Here is an 11,253-nt window from a genome sequence, read left to right on the forward strand (position 1 = left end):
CAATACATTTGTCTGTGAATAAGTAAGCTGGATACCAATACTTAGAATAAAGTGAAACTTACTCGCTAGAAAAACTGAGAGAATTGCCTGTCCCAGCGTCTTTTACTCTAGCCAGACCTTTTGGCATTGTGACTTGCTCCTGTACGTCCGCCAATGCCTATCATATCTCAAAAATTCGATTCATTCGGAAAAGGTCTTGTGCAATTTCGAGTTTTTTTGTTACAATTGATAATTGAACGATATTTATCACCCAGCAGGGATGAAGTTTTAGACCGCATCTTTATTATATCTGGGACCAATCGTTGATCTCCCAATGTATTCAACCGGTGGTAGCATTAGTTAAAGGCTACGGTTTCAAAATGACGCGGCTATTTGGGCGTCCTCCCTCAGACAAAACTAAGCTTTAATCATAATATCTTATTTTCTTCCAAGGGAAATTTAAAATTAAGGTATATGAACTTGCGTGTTGTTTATATCCTTTGCAATGAAGAAGCGTTGCCCTTGGGCGATCTATATTGTGTAATGCGTTTTTTATCAACGGTTTCGCCGTTTAACTCCCCACGAAGCACACGATAGAAAATTAATTTGTCTCCTAGAAAATTTTGATGCATCTGCGATCCTTTTATACTGACGGCTTAAGTTGATTTTTTCCTCCCACCGAAACCCTGTTCAAGAAAAATCAGTGGTGTGGTACCCTAGTTTCCATAAATCTTTAGGAATTGAGTGTGTAATACGCCTGTAGCTAATGATGGAAGTGACTTCAATTAAATTGAATGCGTAAGAAGCGAATTGTTTTGACATTTAGTAAACATATCTACGAAATGTGAACTTCAAACTTAAGAATTATTCGAAAAGGGTATGCACAGAACTGCGAAAAGCATTGAATTACAGCGACTTAAGCTAAAGAATGAGAAAGTTCATATAAGAGTACTAAATTAGTAAAATAAATAGCTTGGAACTTGGAGTAAAGAAACAGAACTGCCTTAGGTAATTAATTCAGTTACGCAAAATCAACTGACTTTTTAAGATTGTCTCAATGTTTTATCTCCCGTCTGTCGCCGATACTTGACTGCCGATTGCGGAAAACAAAAATAATGCTCTACTGCTGAGAATTCTATTCGTTCCATGAAACAAATGAATCTGAAGAGATATTCGTTAGCATCAATGATAAATGCCATTTGCTTTTTGTTGTATTTGTTCTCTGCATAATTGCCCAGTAAACCTTGCTTATCTGACAGCATTTGCCAGTATAGGAGATGAAAAAGGGACTGCAGAATAATGGCAAACTGCGTCTTTTAAAGAGGAGATTTCTTTCAATCTGAGGAAATGGTGAGATTTATCTTTGGAATCATCAAATAAAGCAAATCGTACGATCTTTTAGATTGATCTTTATTTTCGGGGAAAATTGCATGTATGTTTGCTAAGTGAAAGCATTTATATTGTGAGAAAAATGTCAATTCCAAACAGTTCACTCTTTTCTGATTCCGTTAAACGGGCTTGTAAAATCTGTAAATACCCACGGCCGAGATAAGTAAACTTGACTTGTGAAGTTGTTTCTTGTTGCAAAGTAGCTTTGGACCGAGTTCCCATTCCCAAAGTACCCAATCCTGATCGAACTATTATTAAATTAACGATATTAGAATAAACATGGCGCGTATTATAGCGTTTGACGCATTTGATTCTGGAGTTTACCTAAAAATAAAACAATAGTGTGCTGTTTGCTAAAACAGCTCAATCTAAACAGACCATTACTTCTATTCAACCACTGCTGCCGGGTATTTCTTCTGTATACCCACTATGTCACCGGGTTGTATGAGTGTAAAACCGATGATACACGGTTCAACATCTTGCAACATTTGTTGCTCAGCAAATGTTGAACAATGTTGCACAAACGAAGTTGAACGAAATAGAGCTGGTCTCTATTTTCGACACGACACACTGTTCAAAGCCGGTGATACACGGTACAACATTTGTTGATCAACAAATGTTGCAGCTGTTGTTCAACAAATGTTGAACAGTGTGTCATGCCATGTTGAATGATGAACTATACCATTTAACACGTTGAACGTTGTTGAACGATGTTGAACGAAAATAGAGATCAGCTTTATTCCGTTCAACACGTCTGTGCAACATAGTTCAACATTTGTTGAGCAACAAATGTTGCAGGATGTTGAGCCGTGTGTCATCGGCTTAAGAGTGTAAGTCCGTGGTGACAATAGGCCCGCAGCGCGTGCATAACTCACGAACATAAACAGGTCTGTTGAAAGCGTGCTTGAGTTTCAACAAAATGAGCTCCAAAATTGGCAAGAAGTTGTGACGCTGATGAATAATAAAGCAGCTGCTATTCCCAAAACGATGGAATTATCTGGTGATAACTGACCTCATCTAGGAGAGTAAATTTTGGACTTTGCAGAAAAAATGGTCAACCTCAAGAGATGGGCGATTGTGATCTTTGTGTTGAATTTGCACATTTCTTGTCAACCTTTAAAACACTTGAAAGAAAAAAAAGCAAACTAACAAAACAAAACCCCGGTGGCTTGCCATCATTTTGACACAGATGTATCCTTTGTTTCTCGAGTAAACATGCAAGGTAACATGAAAACGGCGCCCGCTGAATTCGATTTTGCGATTTACTTGAGCAGCCAAAAGTACGAAAGAAAAATTGAACGTAGCAAAACTCTCCCAAAATGTTTTTCGCCGATGGTAATTATGTATATTCGCGGTTCAAGATTTATGTTGTTTTCCAGTCGCAAATGTTGTTGCTAATGCCAAAAATTATATTTCATTTTCGATCGACACTTCCTGAAAACTTGCTTCTGCTCTTCCTAATAACTGTATATCAATGTTTATTTACTTTTTCATCAATATTTGTTTTGTACAAAGCGGGCTAACAAAATCTGTACCTTGCTTAGTTTGCATCTTTGAGCGTTAAAATAGAATTTTCGGTGCTATGTTTCCGACACTTCAAGTCGTATACTTTGAGGTCACCCATCCAGTGCAAATTTGTCACGAACATAAACAGGTCTGTTGAAAGCGTGCTTGGGTTTCAACAAAATGAGCGCCAAAATCAGCAAGAATTTTTGACACAGATGAATGATAAAGCAGCTGCTATTTTCAAAATGATGGAATTACTTGGTGATAAATAGCCTCGTCTAGGAGAGTAAATTTTTGACTTTGCAAAAACAGTGGTCAACCTCAAGAGTTAGGGGATTGTGATCTTTATGCTGAATTCGCACATTTCTTGTCAAACTTTATAACACTTGAAGATAAAAAAACCAAACTAACAAACACAAAAATCCGGTGTCTTGCCATCATTTTGACACAGATGTATCCTTTGTTTCGCGTATAAACGCGGAAGGTAACTTAACTTAATCACAGCGCCCGCTGAATTCGACGACACTTTCGATTTTTGGGTCATTTTGCGATTTACTTGTGCAGCCAAACGTACGATAGAAAAATTGAACGTAGCAAAGTTTTTCGCCGATGGTAATTTTGTATATTCGCGCTTCAAAATTTATGTTGTTTTCACGTCGCAAATGTTGTTGCTGATGGCAAAAATTATATGTCATTCTCGATCGACACTTCCTGAAAATTTGCTTCTGCTCTTGGAAGCATGTTTGAGTTCAAAAACTTACTTCTGCTCTTCCTAAAAACTGTGTATCAATATTTATTTACTTTTTTTATCAATATTTGTTTTGTATAACGCAGGCTAAAAAAATCTGTACCTTGCTAAGTTCGCATCTTTGAGCGTTTAAATAGAATTTTTGGTGCTTCGTTTCCATCACTGCAAGTCGTACATTTTGAGGTCACGCATCCAGATATTAACCCCGCGTGTCAGCGCTTAACTTCGGTACAAAGTTGTCTTGGAAAGGTGTCAAAAGCTCAGACACGCTTAAACTTGAAGTGCAAAGAATGGAACTTGAAAGTGATTAACATGTCACCCTCGAAGCCAATGTATCTCGATTTCCTTTTATTTTTTTCAATCTTTCTGGTTTTAGCATTTTACTAGTAACCACATGTATTCTCAGGACCCGGCTATTTACCTAAGACATATACCATAGCTTTCCTGTAATTTATCAGTACCAAAACAATATCGTGTACAATTAGAGCTACATATTACGCAAAGACAAACCTTGAATCTCCTTGGAAAACAAAACGCATCTCAATTGACATTTCCGGTATAAAGCGCTGTGTACGTTACTGCAATACCACATGTACGCATCGCGTGCCTATTTTTTGCCATAATCTCTATGCTTTGGCTGATTCAACGAAACCGTTTCCGAAGATTTTAGACTGAATATAATTTTTCTTTGATTTTATAATTATCAAGACTCAAAAACGCTTTAGTGTGGATAGGGGCGGGAGCTTAGTTCCCTGAATAAAACAATTTTTGCTAATTCTAATTTGACGGTACCAATTTGTCCTTCGTCTTCTTCTTTTTTTTTCTGCTGTACATGTCACTATCTATCTTCCCCTAAGATTAATGTTTAAAGTTATTTTACGAAATCTCGACTGGCATTTTTTTTTTTTCAAAAATTGGTTTGAAAACACTGGAATGAGTTATCAGCCTATGAGAGTCCGACAAAGACCTCATTTAAGAAAATTATTTTTGTTACTTTAGTTTTCCTATTTTGAAAGCAGAGGTTTAATTATTCGCTATCAGTCGAAGTGGAGAGTTTTTGCGTAGTTTAAGGTATAAGGGTGGTAAGTTAGTAATGAAGTCAAACTACTATATTGTGTGTAGGTGCTGTTGTAAGCTAGTTCTGCTGTGTTGGAAAGTAATGTTTGTTCTATGTGTCTTTGTTTATGTTATGCAAATAAAGTTTAAGATATCGAAAAAAATTAATTTATGTCATGATTTCCACGGGTAGTTCAGGAATCAATGTTTTGTCTAAAATAAGTAGCATAAATCATGAACAGATCAACACTTACATGTAAATCACCTCGTTTGTCAGCGGTCGGCTAACAATGTTGTGTACAAGTTGAGATCGATCAACAGGCATATCTCGAGCCAGCTGGCCGCTTACAAATTTTCGTACAAAATCCCCATCGTCTGAAGCCTACTAACACTTGTTTTCAATTTTCCCTAAAATACATCCAGGGAATGGAATAGCCTACCCCTAAATGTCTTTGATGCACAATCCATAAATTCCTTCCTAGCTAAGCTGGATCCTATGCAACCGTTCTTTGTGTCGTCACGCAGCGTTCCGTGACGACACCAAGAACGGCTGCGTGGGAGATTGGGCAATGTCCACAGTGATTGTTGTTATTTTTATTGTTAAGATTTATTATCATTTGTAAGGCCGCTGACCACTTGCTAAGAATCATCTTTGGAGAGCAAGTATTTGGAAAAGAACATTTGTTTTTGCTTTCGAGGAGAGTGCATTCTAATCGTGTCGGTCTCGCGGTGTGTCCCTCGGGTGGTGATGCTGATGCCATGTGATTTCAGCGTTTGGACGCCATCTTGTTGTAGCATAAATTTTAACCTCGATTTCCTGTGATAGTGTCACGGCTTGCCCAAGCGAAGGCAAGTCCTGTTCGACGGGGCTAATACCTGGATGGGTGACCGTTAGGCAATACCCAATGCTGTACTCGCTTGGGAATCATGCTGTTTGGTTATCCAGCAAGAAAAACTACTGATGTTCCACAAAACTGATATTGCATTATAACACATGTATTCCATAATTGGAAAAATGGAAATGGAAGTGGATTTTTTTTTACCCACGGAACACCTTAAGAGCGCTCAGTTCGTTCAACGTGTGTCCGTGCGTTCCAGATCGAACTGGAATCTGTCAGTGTTGGTTTTTTGAAGAGAGGGGAAAACCGGAGTACCCAGAGAAAAACCTCTCAGAGTAATGATAGAACCAACAACAAACTCAACCCACATATGACGCCGGGACCGGGAATCGAACCCGGGCCACATTGCTGGAAGGCGAGTGGTCCCACCACTGCACCACCCCTGCTCCCACTACTGCACCACCCCTGCTCCACATTGTTTGTAATAAAATTAACAGCAAAAAACAAATACTAGTACATTGCGCGCGCAAGTCATGTTTTGCAAACGAGTGGTAGCGTTGCATACAAACGAAAACAACCTTGCTGCATGATCGATTTGATTCTTGTTAAGGGGGGGTGGCTCTTAACTACCATACCGTTGCTATGGAACCCTTCAAATAGTCATTTCTCGGATTCCTTCAACTCTACAGTTATCCTTTTTTTGCTTTTTTTTTGTTCTATTTAACATTCCTTTGTGTTATTCGACTCGTACTTGGTAAATCAAGTGACCAAAACAGAAAATTCCTAAAAACGTGGCGACTTAACTATGTTTTTCACAAATTTTTAACGCAACAGTATGAGAACATTCTAATACAACATCTGTAGCATGGATTTTAAAAGAAATTATTTTGCAACAAAATTATGGCGTCATAAGGCCCTCCTTTGATACACTTTTCAAAATGTCAGTTCCATTTTTTGTCCAAATAGAAATTCCATGCTACAGTTTACGAACAATTATTGGATGGTTCTCATCCAGTGAAAAAACCGCCTCTTCCTTTCGTTTCCTGGGCGTTTTTACCAGTTTTCACTGAAACGCAAGGCAGAGGACTGGGACTAGTTGCGCATGCACCTTCTGACTGAAGTGATGTCACAGTTCCATTGAAGAACCACCTAATCACACAACCTTTCTGTAGGGCTCTTTGACTAAAAAGCTTCCTTGGCAACCATTGTCTTTCTGCATAATTAAGTGCCACCCCCCCCCCCCCCCCCTTCCCCCCTTCCTTAATATTCTCTTCAAACAGTGTATGATAGCGTACATTACATTCGGTTTTTGCAACGCCTGTCTCACACTAACTTGATTCTCTAGCTTTATAGAACGCCTTAAATGCTAAAGCTTCATCTAACGATGCTCTTTGTTCAAAATTTGTTTTGCGCGATTTCGCGGCAGCATGGAGGGGAAGCGTACGGAAAAGGCTTACAGAAAAGGCTCGACAAATTTGTGAAAGCACTGCACGTAGAGAATTTAAAACATTCGCCTTCTTTCCCTGCTACATCTGTCTTGCATGAGGAAATATGGAACCAGTGTTTGAATGCTATCTTTGTTAGATTTTCTTAGATTTTCCACTGCCGGGATTTCCATTTTCTACTAGTAAAACTTCATCAATGTGAAGTTGTAGCTGAAATAGGATAACCGTAAGATCTTCTCGATTATTGACATTGTACCAAAAAATAAATGGAACAGTAATGTTTTGGGAGAGCACATACCTCATTTAGGTCCTCAAAACCTTTTTTTCAGAATAAACTGGCTTATGTCATCGCGGTAGCCGATTCCCGTGGTTCCCGCCAAATCTTTTCTGCGGGACGACGACGTTTATGTAGTGAAAAATTAAACTGGACCCTGGACTTAAGAATAAAGGAATGCAGGAGTCCTTTCGAAGAGGACGTGGTTGTCTAAATTGTACGATGGGCCAAGGCGGTGAATGGCAACGACAAAAGACCTGTTGAAGACGAGTAGTAGGAAAGGACCGAGTGTCATCAAGAATAGAACATTCTCAGGAGCTCATCAAGGGGCGCATCTAGAGGTCGTTTACCATTTACAAAAAAATTCCGGAAGTTCCGGTTCGTCTGTAAACGGAACGCGACTTTTTGATTCGTTCCCGGCGGAAATTTTTCCCGGAAAAAGGAATTTCTGAAAAGGTAGTTCTGTTTTCCCGATGGAAATGTGTTTTCAAAGGTCTTACCAGTTCCAGGCTATTCACGGCCGTATTTTGAATTTTGGCGCGAAAACTCGCACTCGCCAGGCGACGAATGGACTTAAGTTAAATGGCACAAGTTTTTCACCCTAAGGAAATTTCCACCGAGTTCCGAGATTTTCTGGAAAATGGAAAACGCCCCCTATCTCCACTACCCTTGAAGTCAATCCGACTTAGAATGTTCGAGAATGTCAAGAGCTCATCGAAGGAAGCCTCTATATCCCATACTTGGCATAGAGTCTAAAAGTACTGACGAGTGACCACTGACCACGAGTGACCACGAGTCACTTGTGGTCACTCTATCCATACTTAGCCTAGGGTTCAACCCTTTTTCCGAGTAGATTTATTTATACAAACGCCTCCCTTGGGGTATTCAGCACGCCCACTGTTGTAAAACCCATGCATGAAATCTCCCTTGGGAGATTCAATACGCACAATTTTTTAAAAGCCAATAAAAAACAAAGCTATCTCAGCGTCAAGGGAAATAGAATAAACATGTTCCTAAAAATAAATTTACTGGGGAAAAGGGTTTTACGCAAGCAATTAGAAGGAGATCTTGTTAGAAAACGCAGGTCGGCTATCTCGGAATATTTCATTTAAATTGCCTTTTTCGTTCGGAAACAACTCTATTCGGAAGTAATCAAAGGGAATCTGGAAATCATCAATATTGAGCGGTCTGGTCATTCAAAACACCCCTGCAAGGTCCTGTTAAAAACTATCACTCCAACATTTTCAGACGATTCGAACTAATTGGACTGACACATGTACACAGAGCTAGCTTTCATTCCATGCCGTTTGATAATAGTTATGTTAATATTCAAGAGTGGTAGAATGTCAGGAAGCGAGAAGCGCAAGCTAAGAGCAAAGGGTTTTGTGTTCTGGGCGAATATCAACAAAGACATTGATGAAATGATAAAGTGTTGCCCACCATTTCAGCGTCACCACAAGTTGAATGTCAGGCAACCCCTGCTGCCTCATGATGTGCCACAAAAAGCGTGGCATACCTTGAGCTCTGATCTCTTCCACTGGAACAGTTACTGACTACTGTAGCAAGCTTCCTTTGGTGAAAAGCTGCTGAACACCCAGTCACTCAACAAGTACACACTCGAATGTAAACTCACTGTCCTTTTTCTAAACGTGGTGGCCTGGGTACTACCAACAGAACAACCGCAGGCAGGAACTGAAGTGAAAGCAATCTCTAATACGACCATTACTACTACTGCTACTGTTACTAATTCTTTGTTTTAAACTCTGTCTTTAGTAATTGCAATGGAATTCCTAAAATTACAGTAAGATGGTATAAGAATGAACATTTATTATCAAAACATTGCCTTCCACAAGATTATCGACTAAAGTGCGCTTGAACCGTCTAATCATAGTTAATAGAGTGAGTGGACTGGTTTGGAAGCTCGGCAAACATCAAAAGAGCAAACAAAGATACCAAGATTTAGGTTGGAAAGTCCACGACCGTGCACAATCTTTTGTTTTGCGCTCATACACTATGCATGAATTACGTAACCAACACGTTTCGATTGGCTAGTTCCTCGGTACGGAGTAAACAAACTATTGTGTTTTGTGCACGGTCAAGGCCAAAAAAGAGAACAAAAACCTACAACAAAGAAATTTGTCGGGGTTACCTGACCATTCCCCTCTATTAACTATGGTCTAATGACTCAATCTCCCTAGCACTTTCAGGTAAGGAGTTCCAAAATAGGCTGCCGCTGTAGCTAAAAGTAGGTTTAAATAAGTAACTGGCTTGGACAATGTCAATGCGCGGGAGAATACGAAAATCATGACCTGTCCTTCGTGTCGGATTAACAAGGTCTTGCAAGTGCGTAAGAAGTGAGCCGTTTGTGGACTTGACCATCATCAGCCTCTTGCTTATTTCCTCTGCCGGCTTGGGCAGAGGAGGTTTCAAAAGGGATAATGGTGCATGAACTGAAGGCGTTACCTTCTATAGAAAACTGTGGTGATGCGTCGGTAGGTAATGAAAGACGAAAGTTTGCATGAGCGCATGTCTTTGTAGAGTCCGCATACCAGCGCCTGAAAATAGTCTATCAAGAACCTGGATAAACGATCTTAATCTCAAGGAGTGCTTCTGCTCAATCATGGATCATCCGACCGGTGTTACGGAAAGGTCGAGGTAAGTTTGAGTCCTGCCTGGTTTTTCAGTTGTAATTTTCGCGCCGTTGCTAAGCAACTAGTTTCTCGTCCTTCTCACCGCGGACGCGATTACATAGGCTCAACACTCATGTGCCAGTTCCCTCAAACTGACATTTCCCTTTTTATTAGTCAACCTTACAACGACGTCAAATCTACTTCAGACGTTAAATATACTTCAAAGAGAACAATACATTTCAATGTGCTCAGGTAGAAACAGGCCAGATTAGGCGAGCCAAAGGAGTTGAACCCAGATCGGATGGGTCGCTCCTTGCATATTCAAATATCCACTAGACTAACAAGACAAGCTCCTGGGAAAGTCGAATTTTTGGAGTATTGACATAGTTAGTTCCCAGCACAACAAGGTATGAAGGGAGCTTTCCGTCTTCAAAGTGGTTTTTAGAACCTAAATACGGTGGGGGGGGGTGTGTAAGCTTCAGCGCGGCTTTGCTAGATAGTAAACGTTATTCCTTGTTGAACGAAAGCTCTACTTCTGCCTGTTTTTCATTCTTTTTATTTTTTTTTTTTTTTCGGCGAGTATCTTCTCGATATTAAGATTGGAATATTGCGTCGTGGGTGTAATTGTAAGGAAATGTCGGCAACGTCATTTGGGTAAAGACTTGTTTTCATATCCTCAAAGTGCCCTTGAACAAGAAGGGCCTGCAACAACAAAACTGAAACAACCCAAACCCATACAAAAATGCTAACCTTAGGCCTAAACAGTATCTAAAGCATATTGGGTTAGGCCGGAAGGTTAGCATGGGGTTTTGTTAAATGGGGTTGGTTGTGTTCAGCTATGTGTACCCTTTTCACCCCCTACCGCCACAGCTCCAGGCCCCTCACGGAGTCCGAAGGGCACTTTGAGATATGGAAACAAGTCGTTACCGTCAGTTTGACGGATGGCCAATTAGTGGGACCATTACATAGCTGCATGTACACCTTATTCCAAATGGCGTCAGCCCAGTTTAGGATTTTCTTTGTTCCATTCAAATTAGCCCTTATGGACTACCTTTCAAACGTTAAAATCAAGAGCCTATTTAACATTGAACGAGGCCATAAGCGCCAATTTGAATGGAAGCAAAAGAATACTTAAGAACCGCCATTTGGGAAATACGGTGCATTTGAAAGTCTTTGTCTGGTGATTAGAGCAGTTTTCAAAAGAACCGATGGAAAGTAATAGGCCTTATTCACGATAGCCGCCATGCTGGTTTTCAAATTGTCATGCAATTAGCCATGTGTTATGCTGTGGGGGAAAGAAAAAACATTGGCCAAACAAGGCAAATTGCGGAAAATAGGCTCGTCGAAATATTGAAATAACATTGCTTGAAATACATTTTAGAATTTA

General features: G+C 39.9%; 1 protein-coding gene across 1 annotated transcript in view; it reads right to left on the reverse strand.

The window, feature by feature from the left end:
• Nucleotides 1-131, reverse strand: part of LOC137976705 (uncharacterized) — a 49,248-nt gene extending 49,117 nt beyond the window's left edge. The window contains exon 1 of the mRNA XM_068824058.1: nucleotides 63-131. The gene's annotated coding sequence lies outside the window, so the exon portion shown is untranslated. The remainder of the gene's footprint in view (nucleotides 1-62) is intronic.
• Between the last annotated feature and the right edge of the window lie 11,122 nt (nucleotides 132-11,253).

The sequence above is a fragment of the Montipora foliosa genome, chromosome 11 (genome assembly GCF_036669935.1).
Source record: "Montipora foliosa isolate CH-2021 chromosome 11, ASM3666993v2, whole genome shotgun sequence".
Lineage (NCBI taxonomy): Eukaryota > Metazoa > Cnidaria > Anthozoa > Scleractinia > Acroporidae > Montipora > Montipora foliosa.